General features: G+C 41.9%; 1 pseudogene; it reads right to left on the bottom strand.

Annotated features, from left to right (window-relative positions):
* Window positions 1-6,202: 6,202 nt before the first annotated feature.
* Window positions 6,203-25,355, bottom strand: part of LOC139377176 (fap1 adhesin-like) — a 23,495-nt pseudogene continuing 4,342 nt past the window's right edge.

Here is a 25,355-nt window from a genome sequence, read left to right as displayed (position 1 = left end):
CTCTCTCTCTCTCTCTCTCTCTCTCTCCCTCTCTCCCTCTCTCCCTCCCTCCCTCCCTCCCTCCCTCCCTCCCTCCCTCCCTCCCTCCCTCCCTCTCAATCCCTGCCAACTGCCACCCAGTGCTGTTCAGGAACACTGCTGCCCATCTGCGGTGCAAAACTCTGGTCTGGTTTGCTCTGGCAATGTCCCCAGTCAGTCAGTGTGAATCCCAAACGGCACCCTATTTCCTATGTAGTGGGCTCTGGTCAAGAGTAGTGCACTGTATAGGGAATAGGATACCATTTGAGATGCACAAACACATTTGCTTTTCAAAGAAGGGATGGAGGGTGGTCATGAATGAAACCACGTGACGGTACATACCACATCGACAAGTTGTGGTGTATTTTACGTTGACAGTATAACTGTAGTAGGCTATGATCTGCCTCAGAATGACATACGTTCTTCCACCAGCCCCTTCTAATTGAGCCTTGCATGTATAATCAAAGTTCATAGCCTGGGGCGACAGGGTAGCCTAGTGGTTAGAGCGTTGGACTAGTAACCGGAAGGTTGCAAGCTCAAACCCCCGAGCTGACAAGGTACAAATCTGTCGTTCTGCCCAGATACAATACTACTAGACTAGATAGCCAGTTAGTTGTTGAGACAGAGACAATACTACTAGACTAGATAGCCAGTTAGTTGTTGAGACAGAGACAATACTACTAGACTAGATAACCAGTTAGTTGTTGAGACAGAGACACATTACTACTAGACTAGATAACCAGTTAGTTGTTGAAGCAGAGACACATTACTACTAGACTAGATAACCAGTTAGTTGTTGAGACAGAGACACATTACTACTAGACTAGATAACAAGTTAGTTGTTGAGACAGAGACACATTACTACTAGACTAGATAACCAGTTAGTTGTTGAGACAGAGACACATTACTACTAGACGAGATAACTGATGTATTTAATTTCTATAAAATAAAGTAAACCGAAGGTAGAAAACTGGTAAATAGTTGTCCTGGTAGCTAAGGATTCTTCCTTCTCATTACTGGCTCCATCTTTCTGTGTTTGTGCTCCAAATGGCACCTATACTCCATATATACAGTAGTGCACTACTTTTGTCCAAGGCCCTATGGGGAATAGTAGTGCACTAAATAGGGGATAGGGTGCCAGTGGTCACGCATACTTTGTGTTTGTGTTTTGCCATCTGTCATGTTGAGAAGCAAATGAACCAGCTGCTACGGAGTGTGATCTCAGCCAATCAGAAACGTGGTGGTTTTTCAAAGCGCATCTGTGTGAAACCTTAAAAATGCTGATGAAAAAAAAAAGAAGAAGTGTCTCAAAGTTGGTAATAACATTTTTGGTGTTCACCTAGATGCCCCCCAATTAGCATAAGCGCATAAACTCAGCCTCTTTAAATGGATCTACAGCCCTTTGAATAAGAGGTGTTTGAAAGGGAACTCTTAATATTCAATGAGCCCAGAAATGAAAGGATGATATGATGATATGCTAACAGGTTGGCTGTGCAGTATTATTTAGACACAATATGATAATAAATGGAATATTGCGTAATGGGATTTTGTTGTTGCAGACTTTCATTTTTTTTTGGACTGCAGCCTATGATAATGGTATAGGTAGTATAGGCTTCAGTTTGTATCTACTACTGGTATAGGTGCAGTATGGTATGAGCTGAACACTTAGGGTGCACCCTAGATGACACCCTTTTCTCTATATAGTGTATAACTATAGTAGACCAGAGCACTACACCCTATTCCCTATATAGTGTATAACTATAGTAGACCAGAGCACTACACCCTATTCCCTATATAGTGTATAACTATAGTAGACCAGAGCACTACACCCTATTCCCTACATACTGCAGTGCAAGAATTTTAACCAGTGTCTCTGGTCAAAAGTATTCAACTATAGGGAATATGGTACCATTTGGCACTAATCCTACATTTGTTCTCTCCATGCTTGGAGGGAGGGAGGGACAGACTGGGGCCTCTCCGTGATCCTTGTCTCCCCTCTCCAACACCTGGCGACAGCACAGCTGGGTGCGGGGGAATTAGCCTAGTTTCCAGGGCTATCTAATGACCACTATGAAGAGGCACCACTAATCCCATAGCTGAGAGAAACGACTTCCATCAGCCTTGGACCTATCCTTCCCAATAGCATCCTATTCCCTATATAGTGTACCCTATATATTCCCTATATTCCCTATATAGTGCACCCTATTCCCTATATAGTGCACAACTTTTGATCAGCACACATAGGGCGACCATAATGTATTGTAAGTTAAGCTACAACACTTAGCGCCAATGTTGAGGAACTGTCATATCCATGGAATTACTGTAAACTTTTAACCCTATAGAGTCTAAGCCAGGAAGGGGAGGGTTCTAAGCTAACATATTACATTGTTTTTATATGGTCATACCAATGATTATCACACCCTGATCTGTTTCACCTGTCCTTGTGCTTGTCTCCACCCCCTCTCCAGGTGTCGCCCATTTTCCCCATTATCCCCTGTGTACTTATACCTGTGTTCTCTGTTTTTCTGTTGCCAGTTTGTTTTGCATCGTCAAGCCTACCAGCGTTTTCCCCTCTGTTCCTGTCTATTGCTTGTTCCTGTTTTTTTCCAGGTTTTGACCTTTTCTACCCGCCCTGACCCTGAGCCTGCCTGATGTCCAGTACCATGTCCCCACTACACTGGATTATCGACCCCTGTCTGCCTTGACCTGTAGTTTGCCTGCCCCTATTGCTGCAATACACATTGTTACTTCAACACAGTCTGCATTTGGATCATACCTGAAACATGATAGTACGAACTGGCCATGACTGACACAGCAGACTTGGACCAGCTCCGCTACACTATCTCCTCCCAAGGAGCCACCATTGGTAGGCACGAGGAGTTGCTTCGCGGTCTGATGGAGGGGTTCCAGGCCACGGGCTAACATCACGACCAAGCATTGGACATTTTGCAGGAGCAAGTCCGTGGGTTGCCTACTAGGCAGCCTACCACGACGATAACCTCTCAGCCCCTCTAACCCGGCTGGTAGCAACGTCATTCCCGGGAACCCCGCTTACCTCCCCGGAGCCTGAGATCGATTGCTCTGGTCTCCACCCATATTCACAGGGAAATCGCAGGAATATGGGTGGAGACCAGAGCAATCGATCTCAGGATCATAGATTAAGAGCATTTAGTAGATCACAGATTAACACTTTTAGACACCACAAAATAAAGTAATCAATATGACGTTTACACATTACTCTCACAATTTGTACCCTTTGTACGCTTGACGGATTTGAACTTTAACACAATTATATGAATGTTATCAATCTCTATCAACTAATACTGAATGCATGATCTTTTTAACCTTAGATGTTTTAAGATCCTCTCATACTTTGAACTTACTAATACTTTTGAATGTATAACAGGCTATGAATATTTCCTTTAACCTGTCACACTAGCAGCGCCATTCCCGGGAACCCCGCTTACCTTCCCTGGAGCACTTCAATGGAGAATCAGGCACCTTTCGAGGCTCTGGTGTCCGGGAGAGAGGCTGCCCGGAAGTTACTCCAGCTTCGGCAGGAGTCCCTCAGTGTAGCAGACTATGCAGTGGATTTCATTACACTGGCAGTGGAGGGTTCCTGGAACCCTGAAGGTCTGATTGCGGTCCCAATCGCTCACTCAAGGATCCCACCTTGCATCTGAGGAACTCTGGAAGTTCCCAGCGTCTACGTCCTCGAGAGGATCCGAGCTTACCCGAGTTCCTCCAAGAGCCTCCGAAGACTGCTGATTCACCTCTTCCCGAGCCGATGCAGCTCGGCAGGGCTAGGCTGTACGCGTACGCAGACTTGACACCCAGAGTTGTCTGTGTTGTGGTACTGTTGGTCATGTTGTGTCTAACTGTCCCTTCAGGGGACCTAGCTCATTTGTTGGAGTGAGTACTCTGGTGGGTCTTAAAGATACTTGTTCTTCTCCCCTTACTCACCCCACTCTCCATGCCACCCTGCTGTGGGGCAACCAGTCCAAGTCTCTCGAGGTACCCATCGACTCGGATGTGAGTCTTGTGGACATTACTCCGCCGTCTGAGCTGGGCATCCCCACTCAACCCCTCTCCATTCCTATGATTGTTAGAGTGCTGGACGGGCGCTCTCTAGGCAGGGTCACCCACCATAACACCCCCATCAACCTACAAGTGCCAGGGAACCACAGCGAGATGATCCAATTACTGCTAGTTGAGTCTCCGCAGGTTCCCATGGCATTGGGATTCTCTTGGCTCCAGCGACACAATCCCTCCATTGACTGGGCTACTGGTACCATCGTGGACTGGAGCCCGTCCTGCCACACTCATTGCTTGAAGTCAGTTCTGCCTTCCCCGGGACATCTTTCTGGGGTCTTGGAAATTGCCCCAAACCTCTCCGCCAGCCCAGCAGAGTACCATGACCTGCGGGAGGGGTTCAGTAAGGCACGGGCCACTTTGCTTCAGCAGCACCGACCAGTATCCAAGAAGGTCAAGCCTGAGGCGCTGGCACGCCACTACAGTGCTGCGGATACACTCCCAGAAGCCGAGACCTTACCCCCCGCTCAAAGATCATTAGCCCCTCTGCTGTTCATCCTCTGTTGTCCCGTACACTGCGTATTTTTACTACCTGTCCTGTTTCTATGAGTTAAAACTGTCGTACTGCCCCTCATCTCCTGTTTCCATATAGGTTGAAACCCAATCATTAACTGAAACAGAAACAGCTGTGTAGGAGGAATAAAACTGGGTGAGGAACAGCCAAACTCAGCTAACAAGTTGAGGTTGCTGAAGACAGTTTACTGTCAAAAGTCATACACCATGGCAAGACTGAGCACAGCAACAAGACACAAGGCAACTATACTGCATCAGCAAGGTCTCTCCTAGGCAGACATTTCAAGGCAGACAGGGGTTTCCAGATGTGCTGTCCAAGCTCTTTTGAAGAAGCACAAAGAAACGGGCAACGTTGAGGACCGTTGAGGACAGTGGTCGGCCAAGAAAACTTACTGCAGCAGATGAAAGACACATCGTGCTTACTTCCCTTCGCAATCGGAAGATGTCCAACAGTGCCCTCAGCTCAGAATTGGCAGAAAACTGTGGGTCCCTGGTACATCCATCAAGAAGTCTGGTCATTAGTAGCCTTCATGGAAGACTTGCGGCCAAAAAGCCACACCTCCAACGAGGAAACAAGGCCAAGCGACTCAACTATGTACGAAAATACAGAAACTGGGGTGCAGAAAAATGGCAACAGGTGCTCTGGACTGAGGTGTCAAAATCTGAAATATTTGGCAGTTTGTTCCCCGAAGGGCTGGAGAGCAGTACACGAATGAGGGTTTGCAGGCAACAGTGAAGCATGGTGGAGGTTCCTTGCAAGTTTGGGGCTGCATTTCTGCAAATGGAGTTGGGGATTTGGTCAGAATGAATGGTCGCCTCAATGCTGACAAGTACAGGCAGATACTGATTCATCATGCAATACCATCAGGGAGGCATCTGATTGGCCCGAAATGTATTCTGCAGTATGACAACGACCCCAAACATACAGCGAACGTCATTAAGAAATATCTTCAGCGTAAAGAAGAACAAGGAGTCCTGGAAGTGATGGTATGGCCCCCCACAGAGCCCTGATCTCAACGTCATCGAGTCTGTCTGGGATTACATGAAGAGAAAGAAACACCTGAGGCTGCCTAAATCCACAGAAGAACTGTGGTTAGTTCTCCATGATGTCTGGGCCAACCTACCTGCCGAGTTCCTTAAAAAACTATGTGCAAACGTACCTAGAAGAATTGATGCTGTTTTGAAAGCAAAGGGGGGGGTTACACCAAATAGTGATTTGATGTAGATTTTTCTTCTGTTCACTCACTTTGCATTTTGTTAATTGATAAATATAAATTATTAACATGTATATTGTTGAAAGCATTCTTACTTTACAGTATTTTTTCACACCTGCCTAAAACTTTTGCACAGTACTGTATATATATATATATATATATATATATATATATATAGGGAGGGCTGGTGAAGGCTGGTGGAGGGCTGGTGAAAAATGTAGAAATGGAACATGGACAGAATTGGTTAAATGGGCAAAATTGGTTAAGTTGGCATCTATGTACGTGGTGAGGATGATTGGCAGAAACCAGGCAGAAACCAGGCAGAAACCAGGCAGAAACCAGGGAGAAACCAGGGAGGAGACAGACTAGTGCACTGTACCTCCAATAAAGGCACCTCCTTCTCCGTTAGTGTCCACGATGTCGCTCCGGTTAATGCCCAGGACAGGAAACACGGTCACCTTCTCACCTGGGGGACAACGACAGAGAGCGAAGGGAGAAATTGAGGATAAGTCATTGTTTAGTTAATCATTGTTACCTATATGACCCTGGGTCAAGGAACAAAGAATAACATGCTTCCAAATGTCATACACACTGTGATCAGTCAGTTGAGTGTAATTTCACAAGAGATTGTATCTTCAGGTGTAATGCCACAAGGTTATTTTTGTATGACTTCACAATACAGTAAAAATGCATAGCAGTGATACGTTTTTACACTTTCAACTCAGTATCATATCATGATGGATCAGTATCATTATCAAGGTGGATCAGTATCATATCAAGATGGATCAGTATCATATCAAGGTGGATCAGTATCATATCACGATAGATCAGTATCATATCACGATAGATCAGTATCATATCAAGGTGGATCAGTATCATATCACGATAGATCAGTATCATATCAAGGTGGATCAGTATCATATCACGATAGATCAGTATCATATCAAGGTGGATCAGTATCATATCAAGATGGATCAGTATCATATCAAGGTGGATCAGTATCATATCAAGATGGATCAGTATCATATCAAGGTGGATCAGTATCATATCAAGATGGATCAGTATCATATCAAGATGGATCAGTATCATATCAAGATGGATCAGTATCATATCAAGGTGGATCAGTATCATATCAAAATAGATCAGTATCATATCACGATAGATCGGTATCATATCAAGGTAGATCAGTATCATATCACGATAGATCAGTATCATATCACAGTGAATAAGAGTTCTAGGAAATGAAAAAACAGTTACTTGGTTTCAATTTAATAAATGATTTAAATGCCGCATTTAATCTTCAGCGGGATGTATTGCTTCAATTATCAGTAGCACGAGTAAAAAGAAGGAAAATTGGCAGAGCGAACAAAAGAAAAGCCAGAGAAATGTACCAGTTGACAAAGTCTTGTGCTGTAGAATGACATTAAATCAACAACTTCTGTCAGTACAATCTGCACCACACAATGTATCCCAATCTGCACCACACAATGGATCCCTGTTCCCTATTTAGTGCACTACTATTGACCAGAGCCCTATCAAAAGTAGTGCACTAAAGGCTGCAGTTTGGATGAAAGGAACACGAGGAGGCTGACAGAGTTTCGAAAGACCTTAGAGTTTAGGATTTAAAGCCACAATCTGTAATAATTTTTAAAATGGTTATCACTAACTCGAACGACCATATATAGCGGTAATATGGTTGATTGCTCCTTTAAAGAGAGAGAAAAAGCTAGCGACGACAAACAGAATGTAAAATGACGAGACCCCCTGCTAATGGAACAACAGTTCACTGATTCAACCCTGATTCAACCTCATGAATTTCAACAAGCTTCCAGAACGTCCTCAGAGTCCACTGTGTCACTCATGAATAAGGTTCACAAGGCCTAGTTCTCGTGAATTACCCTGCATACAGAGGCATTATGTGACCCACCGCCTTGATTCAGTCTTATGCAGCAAAATTTGATTAAAATATATATATTTTTAACATTGGATAAAAGCAGAGACACAGAGCTTCAAAATGATATATCATACACTGCACTTACTTGAGAAACAATGGGAAAGGTTTGAAAGCAGTTTTGAAAACTGCTTTTGAAAAGTTGATAAACTTGTAACCTCACTTTTGAGAAAATGGCCTTTGAATGTTTGCTGGCATCTACAGTATATTACACTGTAGATAATTGGATACCATTTAAAACAAATCAAGCCACCACGTGAAAAGAAGCACATCAAATAAATGAACTGACAAGCTGACAGATACTAAAGGTATTTGATAGATGTAGCCTAACTTGACTGGATAACATCAATAATCACTCGTGTGAACATTCCCCCCCCTTTTCAAGAAAGCAGCTGATTGTCACTTTGATAATAAATTACAATAAAACCAAGATCCTTTTAAGATCAGCTAATTAGCTCCATAACGACTTTGCTTAATTAATGTTGCAAATGAAGCATGTGGACCCTCCCTCCTCCTCCTCCTCCTCCTCCTCCTCCTCCTCCTCCTCCTCGTCCTCCCTCTTGAAAATGATTAACCACTTGACATCTTAACATGTACACTGTGCTAATAATAAATCATATATTGTTAATTATTCTACAGTTAACAGATTGTAATGATCAATTGCGAGACGTGTGTTTATTTAAAGAGAGGGTTTAATTAACAACACCAAATACGAGCTCATGTCTACGTCCCAAATGGCACCTTGTTCCTTCCATAGTGCACTACCCATAGGGCCCTGGTCAAAAGTAGTGTACTATGTAGGGAACAGAGTGCCCATTTGGGACGTAGACATGAGCTCGTATTTGGTGTTGTTAATTAAACCCTCTCTTTATATTAGAATAATAGAATCCAGTGTAATTATTGAGCATGGATTTCAAACACGTATGATTACCGCAGACTGTTCAATAGCCCCGAGAATATCAAACCTAAATGGTGAAGTTAAATATGTTTACACAGTTTCAAACAAAAGGTTATTTCCTCATTAAGGTTTCCAGAGTGGGCAGCAGAGAAAGGAGGATAATGAATTGGAGGAGGAGGAAGAGGATGAGGAAGATGAGGAAGAGGAAGAGGAAGGGGATGAGAAGGAGAGGGACAAGGAGGAGGAAGGGGAGGAGGAGGAGGAAGGTGAGGAGGAGGAATTGAGGAGGAAGGGGAGGAGTAGGAGGAAGGTGAGGAGGAGGAATTGAGGAGGAGGAGGAGGAATTGCGGAGGAAGAGGAGAAACCACACATCTGAGCTGTAAGCAGCTGGAAACAGAAGAGGCTAATGGGTTATAAACATGAACTTTGCAATGGCAATAACATATCTTACTCTAACCTACTAACTCCCACCATCCTGTTAGAAGACTACCAAACCACATAACCTACAAAACTATCCATGGACATGACATAACCTATATTTAAACTAGATACAGAGAATAACTGTAAGCTACTGGGGGACTCAGGACCTCAGACTGGGGCAAAGGTTCACCTTCCAACCCTAAGCACACAGGCAAGACAACACAGGAGTGGTTTTGGGACAAGTCTCTGAATGTCCTTGAGTGGTCCACCCAGAGCCTGTACTTGAACCCGATCGAACATCTCTGGAGAGACCTGAAAATAGCTGTGCAGTGGCACTCCCCATCCAACCTGACAGAGCTTGAGAGGATCTGCAGAGAAGAATGAGAGAAACTCCCCAAATACGGGTGTGACAAGCTTGTAGCGTCAGACCCAAGAAGACTTGAGGCTGTAATCACTGCCAAAGGTGCTTCAACAAAGTTCTGAGTACTGAATACTTATGTAAATGTGGTATTTCAGTTTATTATTTTTAATACATTTGCAAACATTTCTAAAAACCTGTTTTTGCTTCATCATTATGGGGTATTGTGTGTAGATGAGGGAAAAAAACAATTGAATCCATTTTAGGATAAGGCTGTAACGTAACAAAATGTGGAAAAAGTCAAGGGGTCTGAATACTTTCCGAATGCTCTGTACATAAACATCGCACCACAACAGTATAACACTCCATTCTGTCATCCCTCTGTCTGCCAATCATTCCTTTTATTGTATTTAATTTCACCAAGGACACGAAAGTTCACATAACTTCTTCTGAGAGTCAAATTAGTAGTTGACTAAACATTAGCTCAGGTTACAAGTACACCATACTCTCTGGCGATGTGGAAACACAAAGACACAAAGAGCTCATTTGCAGAGAACTGTCATGCCTATTTGTCCCAAATGGCACCCTATTCCCTACGTAAGTGCACTACTTTAGACCAGAGTCCATCAAAAAAGTAGTGCACTTGATAGAGAATAGGGTACCCGTTCGGGACTCGGTAACTTGGAAATGTTCATGAACAGGTTCCTGCCAAAGATCTGTGTCTCTGTTGACGTTGGCTGATGGCATGTCTGAAAACATCACTTTTGCTTTTACTAACTACACATTTCACTGTCTGTAATGAGGGGAGGGTCACCAAGTGCAGTCAGTCAGTCAGTCATTTTAACTTTCCAACTGTCCTTACACAGCTCAGGCTCTTCAAGCAAAGCCTGGCCCACGCGCCCCCATGTAACTCAAAGTGCAGGGAGAGCTGCTACACACGGGTCTGGAAAGGAGACCGTTTTTTGTTCATGCAATATAATCGCTCAGAAATCGTTCTCTCAAATGTTCTAATTGTTGTATTGGATAGGGGGGGGGGGACACACACACAGCGCTCGAGGGCTGTGTTTGAGTGAAAAAGACACAGAGGAGGGCCAACCAGTAAAAGCACAGCCCCTCCTTCATTATCAACGCATTGTGCCGACCCCTTCAGAGAGCTATTCCAGACTCTGAAGTCAGGAGGACTTGGAGAGCTAAGTGTTAGCCAGGATACTTCAGGCATTAGAATTTTAAAAAAATACTGATGATATGGTGGATTTGTTAATTGATTCAACAATGTGCCTGGTTGGCTTGCTGTGTGGGGGGTTGACTAAAGTGTTACAGTCGCTAACAAGTTAACCTGTAGCATTGATTCAAGAAAGAAAGAAACAGGGATTTGTTTTTGTTTTTAATATAATGAAATACATCCTTGGTAACCATTTGCAATAGTCTGACTTTTGTTCTCTTTAGACCTCGGCTACTCTCTAATTAACTAGGCTTGAACGGTTTGCTAATCGTTCACTCAAGGAATTCTTTGTTCTTTACGACTCACTTTGGCATTTTGCACCGATTAAGTACTTTGTTAACTATTGTTTTTCACACCATTAAAACTTGAGATAAATATAGGCTGTTACTGTTATGCAAAAAAAAAATGACATTTATACCTTGGATATTTAGCCTACTGGATGGTGAGTACATCATGACATTAGAAATCAATGGCATTGTATTGTGACAGACTTCAGGTAAAAGTTGTAATGAACGCCTTGGCAGAACGGTGTACTGTACGTCAACACTATGAATACATTCCACTACATAGACTAATTCAACAATGACAGTTTAATCAGTGACATAAAAAAATGTATCCTTTATTTAACTAGGCAAGTCAGGCAAGAAAAACATTCACAATGACGGCCTACCCTAACCACGCTGGGCCTATTGTGCAACGCCCTACGGGACTCCCAATCACAGTCGGCTGTGATACAGCCTGGAATCAAACCAGGGTCTGTAGTGACATCTCTAGCACTGAGATGCAGTGCCTTAGACCACTGCACCACTTGGGAGCTCATAAAGCTATTCATTCCCTGACCGGGAATCGAACCGGAGAGAGCTCTGAATCTTAACCACTAGACCAAGGTCAAACCAAATCAAATGTTATCGGTCACGTACACACGGTTAGCAGATGTTAATGTGAGTGTAGCGAAATGCTTGTGCTTCTAGTTCCGACAGTATTGCAACATCTAACAATTCCACAACAACTACCTAATACACACACATCTAGTAAAGGAATGGAGTAGGAATATATACATGTAAATATATGGATGACCAATGACAGAGCGGCATAGACAAGATGCAATAGATGGTATAAAATACAGTATATACATATGAGATGAGTAATGTAGGATTTGTAAGCATTATTAAAATGGCTAGAGATTTAAAATCTGTATGTAGGCAGCAGCCTCTCTGAGTTAGTGATGGCTGTGTAACAGTCTGATGGCCTTGAGATTAGAAGCTGTTTTTCAAGTCTCTCGGTCCCTGCTTTGATGCACCTGTGCTGACCTCGCCTTCTGGATGGAAGCGGGGTGAACAGGCCGTGGCTCCGTTGGTCACGTCACAATACAGTGGTTCCCAAACGGTGGGGTGCAGACTTACTATTGAACGTTTTTTAATAGTAGAAAGCACGAGGCGCAATTTCAAAAATGAGGTCGTGCATCACCAGTTCCTTTTTGTCCTGTCGGTCATTACAAACCTTAGAGAGATATTTATAACTAGTCAGAAATGTCCAGATCAACTGGCCCATGTCAGCTAACACTTTTTTAGCCAATAGATTTTGTTGTAATGTTTGAGTGACTCAGATATCACATGAAAACACATTAGACATGGCAAAATGTATGGAATTGCAGGAAACTAGCTTTAAACCTGCATGTTCTCTCCACCAACAAGAGGGGTGTGAACAGTTTGTGGCATGAACAGTGCTTGTGCCCATAGAAAAAGACGTCGCAATGATAGAAGGGGGGCCTGAGTGATAAACTTTGGGAACCCCTGTCATAATAAACGGGAAGCTTGTCAGACATTCAAAATGACTAATGCGTGTTTTTTTCTCCGAGGTGTGCGCTCAACCGTACTGTAGAGTTAAAATACAACATTCAGCTCCTCCGTGAGAGAGTGTGAGACACTCGCACAACGAATAATAACAAAATCTGGAACATTTCCAAACTGTGTCTCAGAGAGAGAAAACAACATTACCACTTTCTTGGCAAACACATCCGATTAGCAGAGAAGTTGACATTCAATCTGTTTCTGTATCATAACCCAGCATCTTTATTTCACCAAAAAAAAACTAAAACATATGACTGTAATTACTGTAGTGTAACCCCACGCCAAAAGATCATCGCCGCAGACGAGACCGAGATCCCTTCGGAGATGAGCGATGAGAGAAATCACTGATAGGAGATGGTAAGGACCAGAGCAGAGGTCACTCTCACAGAGTCAGCTGCTAATTGATTACATCGCTTGCTGGAATGTGAAATGCAAACAGGGCCTGTCTTTATAAAGCATCACAGAGTGCTGATCGAGGATCAGTTTTCCCTTGATAACTGATAATGAATATGATTACATGGACAGGGGGGGGACCTGATCATAGATCAGAAGCACTTCTTCTATGATAATACAGTACCTGATGTATTTAACTGAAAAATACATTGATTTAAGAAAGGCTATTTTATGATGGCAGATTCAACAGTGTTCATATAGTCTCAAACATCCCAGCTTCTGCTCTATAGTCGCTCCTGTTCACGTGTACATATCCGCACTAGTATTTAATTTAACTGGGCAAGTTTGTTAAAAAACAAATCGTATTCTTATTCTACATATTCTAATATAATTATTTAAATATCAGAACGGAGTAGTTATCCTCCCAACATTGGGATATGCATAAGCACTTAAGAGCTCATACTGTTGGGTAAGCTACCAAGGAGTCTGTCACGGTTGTGATAATGGACGGACCAAGGCGCAGCGTGATTCAAGTTCCACATCTTTATTTAAAGTGAAACTTCAGCAAAAACAATAAACAAACATGAACAAAACAATATCCCACACATACAGGTGGAAACAGGCACACCTTAAGTATGATCCCCAATTAGAAACAACAATAATCAGCTGCCTCTAATTGGGAACCGTACTCACACCCAAACATAGAATTACAGCGACTAGAACACACCCTAGTCACACCCTGACCTACAACACCATAGAGAACCAAGGGCTCTCTACGGTCAGGGCGTGACAGAGTCAGTGCTTAACCTTAACATGTGGTGACAATACAACACATCAGATTAACCAGAATATAATTTACTTTACTTACTTACTTTCACGGGTGGCCAAAAATAACTATTTGCATGCCACGCCCCCACTAAGCCACGCCTCCAGTCTACTGATCTGAACCGGTGGCTCAACAACCTAACAACCAAACTAAGTGACCCAACTGGCTTGGTTAAAATAACCCAACATTGTGCTCTGTCCAATATTTACCTAAATTGGGTTGTTTTAAACCTAGCATTTTCACAGTGTGGCTGCCTCACTGGCTAAACTGGCTGTGGCAGTTACAATAACATCTCTTTATTCTGGCAATTATACCACAGGGGAAGGGGATTCTCTGTCCTTAATCACTGTAAAATGGTTTAATGTGACGTTCAGAGGTTGGCAAATGATCAAATCCTGACAGGGGGACAAATTACGAACAAGTTTATTAGAGTCCCGCCTCTGGGAAATGAACATCTTTAATGATCTTTTTACATTGACATTTATTTGGCTCTGCTGAACATCAACGTGAATAAAAAGGAATGTTCACTCACACACACACACGCACGCACACACACACACACACACACACACACACGCACGCACGCACACGCACGCACGCACGCACGCACGCACACACACACACACACACACACACACACACACACACACACACACGTTTTAAAGGAATGTGCATACATTTACACTGTAACATTGGTTAAGAGCACCCCTCATGACATGTGATTGAACAACAACGTCATACGTATTCTGAATAATAAATATTAGCCTAATACTACATTATGAAGAATTCACCTTGCAGACAGACATATGGGAAGGTATGTGTTTAATCCTCAATCTGTAGTTGAGGATTAAACAGATTATATCTGTTTCTAGGGATAGTAGTACTGTAGCCTTCAGATTATATCTGTTTCTAGGGGTAATAGTACTATATCGTTCAGATTATATCTGTGTCTAGGGGTAGTAGTACTATATCCTTCAGATTATATCTGTTTCTAAGGGTAGTAGTACTATATCCTTCATATTATATCTGTTTCTAAAGGTAGTAGTACTATATCCTTCAGATTATATCTGTTTCTAAGGGTAGTAGTACTATATCCTTCAGATTATATCTGTTTCTAGGGGTATTAGTGCTGTAGCCTTCAGATTATATCTGTTTCTAGGGGTAGTAGTATTATATCCTTCAGATTATATCTGTGTCTAGGGGTAGTAGTACTATATCCTTCAGATTATATCTGTTTCTAAGGGTAGTAGTACTATATCCTTCAGATTATATCTGTGTCTAGGGGTAGTAGTACTATATCCTTCAGATTATATCTGTTTCTAAGGGTAGTAGTACTATATCCTTCAGATTATATCTGTTTCTAGGGGTATTAGTGCTGTAGCCTTCAGATTATATCTGTTTCTAAGGGTAGTAGTACTATATCCTTCATATTATATCTGTTTCTAAGGGTAGTAGTACTATATCTTTCAGATAATATCTGTTTCTAAAGGTAGTAGTACTATATCCTTCAGATTATATCTGTTTCTAGCGTAGTAGTACTATATCCTTCAGATTATATCTGTTTCTAAGGGTAGTAGTACTATATCCTTCAGATTATATCTGTTTCTAGTGGTAGTAGTACTATATCCTTCAGATTATATCTGTTTCTAAGGGTAGTAGTACTATATCCTTCAGATTATATCTGTTTCTAAGGGTAGTAGTACTATATCCTTCAGATTATATCTGTTTCTAAAGGTAGTAGTACTATATCCTTGAGATTATATATGTTTCTAAGGGTAGTAGTACTATATCCTTCAGATTATATCTGTTTCTAGCGTAGTAGTACTATATCCTTCAGATTATATCTGTTTCTAGCGTAGTAGTACTATATCCTTCAGATTATATCTGTTTTAAGGGTAGTAGTACTATATCCTTCAGATTATATCTGTTTCAAAGGGTAGTAGTACTATATCCTTCAGATTATATCTGTTTCTAAAGGTAGTAGTACTATATCCTTGAGATTATATATGTTTCTAAGGGTAGTAGTACTATATCCTTCAGATTATATCTGTTTCTAGCGTAGTAGTACTATATCCTTCAGATTATATCTGTTTCTAAGGGTAGTAGTACTATATCCTTCAGATTATATCTGTTTCTAGCGTAGTAGTACTATATCCTTCAGATTATATCTGTTTCTAAGGGTAGTAGTACTATATCCTTCAGATTATATCTGTTTCTAAAGGTAGTAGTACTATATCCTTCAGATTATATCTGTTTCTAAGGGTAGTAGTACTATATCCTTCAGATTATATCTGTTTCTAAGGGTAGTAGTACTATATCCTTCAGATTATATCTGTTTCTAGGGGTAATATACTACCAGCTCCAGTATCGCTACGTTTCTCCTGCCTACAGTCCTCTGAGACGAGGGATATGTTCCAGTCTTGAACTGAGACTACCCCCCCCCCCACCCCCCACACCTCCGCCGTGCACTCTGTGTGTGTAGGTGACTGTGTGTGTGTAGGTGAGTGTGTGTTTGTGTGTTAGTGAGTGTGTGTTTCTCCTGTGCACATCGTGTCAGTAGTCTGAACTGCAAGGGCAATGAGGAGAGACACCCGTGGCTCCAAACAAAGGCTGTAATCAGAAACCATCATCTCTCCCCACATAGCTTTATCTCAGGCAGCGCTGCAACCCCATGCCTTGCTCTGTTCTGTTACGATGACACCTCCCTTTTAATGTCCACTAACACAGGTAACAAATAGGCCAGGATAGCAGTTATACTGTCCTGTAGCCTAAAAAAGAAAGAGTTGACACTTTTAAATCACTAAGGACTTTCTGGAATCAGCCTAAGAGCGAAAAAAACTAAAAGTATACTTCAGAAATCAATGCTCGTGATCCCTTCCAACCGCTCTGATTATTTGAATGTCAGAATAGTTTATCACAAAATACGTGTCACAAAGGGCATCCTATTCTCTTTAGAGTGCACTTCATTTGACCAGAGTCTGGTTAAAAGTAGTGCACTATATAGGGAATAGGGTGCCATTTGGCGCACACAAATACTTTCAAGGTAAACATGACTAACTACACGTTAAATGACAGGAGAGTTTATCACAGACTTTTCTCTCTGTAAACATTCGGTATCAACTGTCAAGTTAAACATGAAAGTAAATGTTGTTGTGATTCAGCGACTTGTAAACAGCAGTCATCTATCATCATGTATTTAAGGCAATGTTCTGAAATTGTGAGATATGGGGTTGGAGTCAAGGGCAGAGATGCCTTACAGGGGGACATTTACGCTCGCAATGTCAGGATGGTTGTATGAGGCTATAAGTTCTCTACAGTGAAGGAGAGAATGGAGAGGGACGATTAGGGAAGCAACCTAAAAATAGAATACGGCTGGTATTTAGTTAGGATTATTATGAGACGGTTATAACTGATTAGACAAGTCTTACAATGTGTTATAACAGCATCATACCTGTAGGCTTTAAGAACCAAAAATGTAATTTAGAAATAGAAAAGTTAGTTTGCCTACCGATAGTGGCCACAGTATTTTTATTTTACTTTTATTTAACTAGGCAAGTCAGATAAGAACAAATTCTTATTTTCAATGACGGCCTAGGAACAGTAGGTTAACTGCCTGTTCAGGGGCAGAACAACAGATTTGTACCTTGTCAGCTCGGGGATTTGAACTTGCAAACTTCCACTACCCTGCCACCCCGTATCATCCTTGCCCTGAGTGAAGACCAGCACTCGTTGTCTCTTCTTGTTCACCTTGGGCAGGCTCTGGGCCCTCCTGGAAATCTCTGCAATGTCATCCGTCTGTGGAAAAATGATATGATTGCTTCACCACTTTGTTGAAATAACAAGCTTCTGCTACATTAGCCAAATGAACACACCACTACAGCTTTGCTGGCTGATATAAGGGCCGTTTCAGTCATTTCACTCAGTGCGGGTTCACAGGAGTGATTGATCAAGGTCAACGGGTTCACAGGAGTGATTGATCAAGGTCAACGGGTTCACAGGAGTGATTGATCAAGGTCAACGGGTTCACAGGAGTGATTGATCAAGGTCAACGGGTTCACAGGAGTGATTGATCAAGGTCAGCGGTTTCACAGGAGTGATTGATCAAGGTCAATGTTCTTCGATGGGATATGTAGTCCATCTGAAACATTTTTGTGAGAATTAGAGAACAATGTATATTGAGTCTTGCTGACATCACGTACATGTTTTAAACCAACCAGGGCTTTCTGTAAAGGCAACAAGGTCAGATTGCAGATCTAACATAGCTTGGTCAACAGTTGGGGCAATGGCATACATACAGTCCCTTCAGAAATATTCAGAACCCTTGACTTTTTCCACATTTTGTTACGTCACAGCCTTATTTTAAAATGGTCAATTCAATTGATTGGACATTATTTGGAAAGGCACATACATGTCTATATAAGGTCCCACAGTTGCATGTCAGAGCAAAAACCAAGCCATGTGGTTGAATGAATTGTACATAGAGGTCCGATACAGAATTGTGTCGAGGCACAGATCTGGGGAAGGGTACCAAAACATTTCTGCAGCATTGAAGGTCCCCAAGAACACAGAGGCCTCCATCATTCTTAAATGGAAGAAGTTTGGAATCACCAAGACTCGTCCTAGAGCTGTCCGCTCGGCCAAACTGAGCGATCCGGGGAGAAGGGTCTTCATCAGGGATGTGACCAAGAACCTGATGGTCACTCTGACCGGATTGGAGTTAGCCAAAAGGCACCTAAAGACTCTCAGACCATGAGAAACAAGATTCACTCGTCTGATGAAACCAAAAAGGGCTGAATGCCAAGTGTCACATCTGGAGGAAACCTGGGACCATCCCTACGGTGAAGCATGGTGGTGGAAGCATCATGCTGCATGGATGTTTTTCAGTGGCAGGGACTGGGAGACTAGTCAGGATTGAGGGAAAGATGAATGGAGCAAAGTACAGAGAGATTCTTGATGAAAACCTTCTCCAGAGCGCTCAGGACCTCAGACCGGGGCAAAGGTTCACCTTCCAGCAGGACAACAACCCTAAGCACACAGCCAAGACAACGCAGGAGTGGTTTCGGGACAAGTCTCTGAATGTCCTTGAGTGGCCCAGCCAGAGCCTGAACTTGAATCCTATCGAACATCTCTGGAGACACCTGAAAATAGCTGTGCAGGATCGCTCCCCAAACAACATGACAGAGCTTGAGAGAATCTGCAGAGAGGAATGAGAGAAACTCCCCAAATACAGGTGTGCCAAGCTTGTAGCATCATACCAAGAAGACTCAAGGCTGTAATCGCTGCCAAAGGTGCTTCAACAAAGTTCTGAGTAAAGGGTCTGAATACTTATGTAAATGTGATATTTCAGGTTTGTCTTTTATTCACCCAAAAATTCTAAAAACCTGTTTTTGCTTTGTCATTATGGGGTATTGTGATGTCATTATGGGGTATTGTGATATCATTATGGAGTATGGTGTGTAGATTGATGAGGGAAAAAACAATTTAATCAATTTTTAGATTACGGCTGTAACGTAACAAAAAGTCAAGGGGTCTGAATAGATTCCGAAAGGACTGTAACAGTGTCGTCCTCATACAAATGAATATTATACCTTTTAACAGATAAACCAATATTATTTCCACAGTATAAATAGTAAAGAGAACAAGTCCCAATACTGACCCCAAACGAGGAGTGGGGATAGGCTAGGTGGTGTTATACATGAAGCAGGCCCTGGTTACATCCCAAATGGCACACTGTTCCCTATAGACAGTAGTGCACTACTTTCAACCAGATCCCTATGGACCTTGGTCAAAGTACTGCACTATGTAGGGAATAGGGTGCCGTTTGACAGTATCTGCACAGAATGGATAACCCTGGAGACTAACACAACTCTCTATTGAGCCTCCCTTTGATCATCAGAGGGATAAAAACCCCACACCTGTCATGCCTCCTTTACTAGTAACTTATCATGATGTACAATGAGCAGGAGGAATGTCTCTATCAGTGGCTCACAGTAGGGTGGACCATGAACAACGCTGCAGTTTGATCATTTGGTCCCAGTGGCTCAGTGCATTGTGCTTTCGAGAATGGTGGATTGTAGATTTGATTCCAGCATGGGAAACATTTACTGTCAACGTTGACGTCCAAGTCGCCTTGGATTCAAAACGTCTGCTAAATGATCATATTACCTTACATTATATTTATATATTTATATGATCACATTTTTATTAGAACGCATCCAACAACAAGCCTCTTCTAAGACAATCATAGCAGTGTGGTTGTTTATCTACATTGAGGAACCTTGAGGGAAATCAAAGAAAGCCTACCGGGAAGATATCAGAGTGACAGGGCTCCTAAGCAACGCTACCAGCCAGCTCCACTGACTTCTTCACTCCAGCCGGTGAGCTTTAGCACCTCCAAATGCTTCCCAAACGGCCTTTATAACCAGTCTAAAGAGGTCGGCCGAGACCTTGGACAGAGGAAAAATGGTTGTAACACTCTAAGTGCTAATGGAGAGTAGGGCTGTGGCAGTCATGACATTTTTGTCAGCAGGTAACTGTCATGCAAATAACTACCGGTCTCATGGTAATTTACCGTTAATTACCATAAATATGTTTAGCATCTCTGATCCAGGCACTCTACATTTTAATTAGTCTAATAAATCCATTTAATATAGCCTACACCATCACAATAAATTCATTATTTATTTTTGGCAGGTCTAAATAAACATTATGACATGAAGGAAATGTATTCTATTTCAGAAGAACAGAATAGCATACTCTGAGTTGTCCTTATGTTAGGTCCTGATCTGACTATGCCATATGGCTGTGGGCTACACTACTGTAGTTCATTAAGCAGACAAGATTAGCTTATAATTCCTGTGGCATTATTTGACATTATTTTATAGGTAGAAGACTACAATTGAACATAGCTGAATAAAATAGAAAGAATATTGTGATTGTGACATCATTCTGTGGTGAGCTGTTAACAAAGTGGTAACTCTCCTTCATGCTTTATTTAGAGTTATTTATGCAACTTCAGTTGTGATACAAATGTTAGGCTATACAGTATGTTTGGTTTTTTAAGACATTGTAAGGCTGCATATGATGTGCATGATTTGCATGATGTGCATGATTTGCATGATGTGCATGATTTGCATGATGTGCATGATGTGCATGATGTGCATGATGTGCATGATGTGCATGATGTGCATGATTTGCATGATGTGCATGATGTGCATGATGTGCATGATGTGCATGATGTGCATGATGTGCATGATGTGCATGATGTGCATGATGTGACTCCAATGATGATTTGAATAAAATCTCATGAAAGACATGTGCTCTGCTCTGTTTCTTACGCAGGCTGCACACACTTCATCAGTCTCTCATTCACTATTTGACAAGCACCTGAATGTAGTGGAGTCAAACAGAGGAAATCTTTCCCTTGGTCACGTGTGTAATATGCCAGGTTAGCTACACAGGTTGTAAAGTGGATTCATGTGCTTTATTTTGAGAATATAACAATAAATACAACAGCACGAGAAAGCTGGGATCTTCTTTTAAAAAGTGACCACTGGCCAATGAAAACTCTGTTTTTACACACGATTACAAAATGACTGGGCTTATAAGAACACATGTTTCCCCTGGCTCTGTAGGCTATTGGCACTCCAACCGTGTTCCAGGGGTCATGTTTCCCCTGGCTCTGTAGGCTATTGGCACTCCAACCGTGTTCCAGGGGTCATGTTTCCCCTGGCTCTGTAGGCTATTGGCACTCCAACCGTGTTCCAGGGGTCATGTTTCTCTAGGCTCTGTAGGCTATTGGCACTCCAACCGTGTTCCAGGAGTCCTTGGTCTATTATGGTAAACTATTTGGCCACTTTAGTTGCGATAAAAACCTTATCAAAATATATAGGTCTATGGGCTAGGTCACATGATGCATTGTGACTATGGTTTGAAAAGCACCCCCCCCCCCCCCAAAAAAAAATGCAGACACTGTTTCTTGCCTTAGACTGCACGTGCTGGGCATCATACACAAGTGATCGTATTCTCACCATGAGACTATTCTCAATTGAATCTTCTCTCTCCATACTGTATACTAAATAACATATGTGTGAAATTAGTTCTGGTTTAGAGTGGGCCATTATAATGCACCTGGAGGAACAGTGGAATAAATACATATCATCGGTATGCACTGGAGTAGCAAAATGGAGAACCATTTTTCCCGCCATTCATTTTCATACCAGCCAGGTAGGCTAGTCCAGGTGTAAAGAGAAGCTCTGTGCTTATTATTAGGAAAGTGGAGGTATAAATATAGTAGGCCCAGCCTTTAGAAAACGTTTGAGCAACATGGGCTTATACTGTAGGAACACATGTTTCATTCCATGCATCAACCAGCTATGATGAGCTGGCTCTTGCTGTGTAGCAGGTGATCCTATTCCGCTTCAACGCTGATTGCAGGGCTCTCGTGAAGTGCTTGCTTTTGATTTTCGATATAATTTGCATTGATATCAGAGTGATTAGAAGGACAACAGAGCAACAGAGTACCAGGCCATTAGAGCGACTGGCCATTTGCGAGTTTGGTCGGCTACCAATGACCATCAGCAGCATCAGAGTGCTGTTTTTGGAGAAGGCTTAACGATCATGTGTTATTCGTCATGACTCAAGGCTGCCCGTGTGGGAATAATACGATCACCCAGGGCAGAAGTTAACACCAGAGGCTGTTAGCAGGCAACAGCAACTGATACAGTAACTTTTATGATAATAAGAAAGTCAAAACACAAACACACACACACACAATGAATTCAATATGCTATTTTCACCTGGGGGATTGTTTGCATAGCCTACTTACCTAGCAACAACTTCCTATGGCAACAACACAATATGGAAAACAGATCACGTTAAATTCAACATAAGTGCTTTTTTGGGGGTGGATTCATTGTGTAGTAATTGTGAATGATTCATTGTGTAGTAATTGTGAATGATTCATTGTGTAGTAATTGTGAATGATTCATTGTGTAGTAATTGTGAATGATTCATTGTGTAGTAATTGTGAATGATTCATTGTGTAGTAATTGTGAATGATTCATTGTGTAGTAATTGTGAATGATTCATTGTGCAGTAATTGTGAATGATTCATTGTGCAGTAATTGTGAATGATTCATTGTGTAGTAATTGTGAATGATTCAGTGTGTAGTAAATGTGAATGATTCATTGTGTAGTAATTGTGAATGATTCATTGTGCAGTAATTGTGAATGATTCATTGTGTAGTAATTGTGAATGATTCATTGTGCAGTAATTGTGAATGATTCATTGTGTAGTAATTGTGAATGATTCATTGTGCAGTAATTGTGAATGATTCATTGTGTAGTAATTGTGAATGATTCATTGTGCAGTAATTGTGAATGATTCATTGTGTAGTAATTGTGAATGATTCATTGTGCAGTCAGTGTAAATTAATCATTGTGCAGTCAGTGTAAATGATTCATTATGCAGTAAGTGTAAATGAATCATTGTGCAGTCAGTGTAAATGATTCATCGTGCAGTCAGTGTAAATGATTCATTGTGCAGTCAGTGTAAATGAATCATTGTGCAGTAAGTGTTAATGATTCATTATGCAGTAAGTGTAAATGATTAATTATGCAGTAAGTGTAAATGATTCATCGTGCAGTAATTGATCTGATCCAAATCAACTGCATATACACTTCAGTTGGTTGAGATGATGTGAAGTTTTTTCCAACCACAGAATATGACAGGTTTATCAAGGTCTTCATCGGTATCAAAGCTGCTGAAAAATGTATCTTCCCCCGTGCAGAGAGGCTGTTAGTGAGGCAGCGGTTCAGTCCCAAACGGCATCCTACTCACTATATAGTGCACTACTTTTGACAGTTATTGCACTATATGGGGATTTGAGTGCCATTTGGGATGCAAGCAGTGCCAAGGAAAGATTAAATTACTGCTGGTCTGCGACACCTCATCAGACACCTCATCATCAGATATCTCATCAGATACCTCATCAGACACCTCATCAGACACCTCAACAGATACCTCATCAGACACTTCATCAGACACCTCACCAGATACCTCATCAGGCACCTCATCATCAGATACCTCATCAGACACCTCATCATCAGATACCTCATCATCAGACACCTCATCATCAGACACCTCATCATCAGACACCTCATCAGACATCTCATCAGATACCTCATCAGACACCTCATCAGATACCTCATCATTTACCTCATCAGAAACCTCATCATCAGACACCTCATCATCAGACACCTCATCAGATACCTCATCAGATACCTCATCAGACACCTCATCAGATACATCATCAGACACCTCATCAGATACATCATCAGACACTTCATCAGACCTCTCATCATCAGATACCTCATCATCAGACACCTAATCATCAGACACCTCATCATCAGACACCTCATCAGATACCTCATCAGACACCTCAACAGATACCTCATCAGATACCTCATCAGATACCTCATCATCAGACACCTCATCATCAGACACCTCATCAGACACCTCATGAGATACCTCATCAGACGAAACCTCATCATCGGACACCTCATCAGACACCTCATCAGACACCTCATCAGATACTTCATCATCAGACACCTCATCAGACACCTCATCATCAGATACCTCATCAGATACCTCATCAGATACCTCATCAGATACCTCATCAGATACCTCATCATCAGACACCTCATCATCAGACACCTCATCAGACACCTCATGAGATACCCCATCAGACGAAACCTTATCATCAGACGAAACCTTATCATCAGACACCTCATCAGACACCTCATCAGACACCTCATCAGATACCTCATCATCAGACACCTCATCAGACACCTCATCATCAGACACCTCATCATCAGACACCTCTTCAGACACCTCATCATCAGACACCTCATCAGATACCTCATCATCAGACACCTCATCAGACACCTCACCAGACACCTCCTCAGGCACCTCATCAGACACCTCATCATCAGACACCTTATCAGACACCTCATCAGACACCTCATCAGATACCTCGTCAGACACCTCATCAGATACCTCATCAGACACCTCATCAGACACCTCATCAGATACCTCATCAGACACCTCATCAGATACCTCATCAGACACCTCATCAGACACTTCATCAGACAACTCATCATCAGATACCTCATCAGACACCTCATCAGACACCTCATCTCATCTGTGGCCATCTCAAGGAAACGACTGCTAAGTGTGTTAGGATGTACTGACGGCTTTACGGAGCGAGAGAGACAAACGTTAAATTTTATTTATTTATTTTTTTATTTTTTTATTTTTTATTTATCCGTTATTTTACCAGGTAAGTTGACTGAGAACACGTTCTCATTTGCAGCAACGACCTGGGGAATAGTTACAGGGGAGAGAAGGGGGATTAATGAGCCAATTGTAAACTGGGGATTATTAGGTGACCATGATGGTTTGAGGGCCAAATAGTCATTGACATGGCTACACTGCATATATCTGGTAAAAACAAATAATGATTTAAGTATGGTTAGTTAGTTAATATTAAAAATATTAAAAATGATTCATATAAATTTAGAAAGCAGGAAGCAGAAAA

The sequence above is a fragment of the Oncorhynchus clarkii genome, chromosome 20 (assembly GCF_045791955.1).
Source record: "Oncorhynchus clarkii lewisi isolate Uvic-CL-2024 chromosome 20, UVic_Ocla_1.0, whole genome shotgun sequence".
Taxonomy (NCBI): Eukaryota; Metazoa; Chordata; class Actinopteri; order Salmoniformes; family Salmonidae; genus Oncorhynchus; species Oncorhynchus clarkii.
This window is presented reverse-complemented; position numbering and strand designations above follow the sequence as displayed.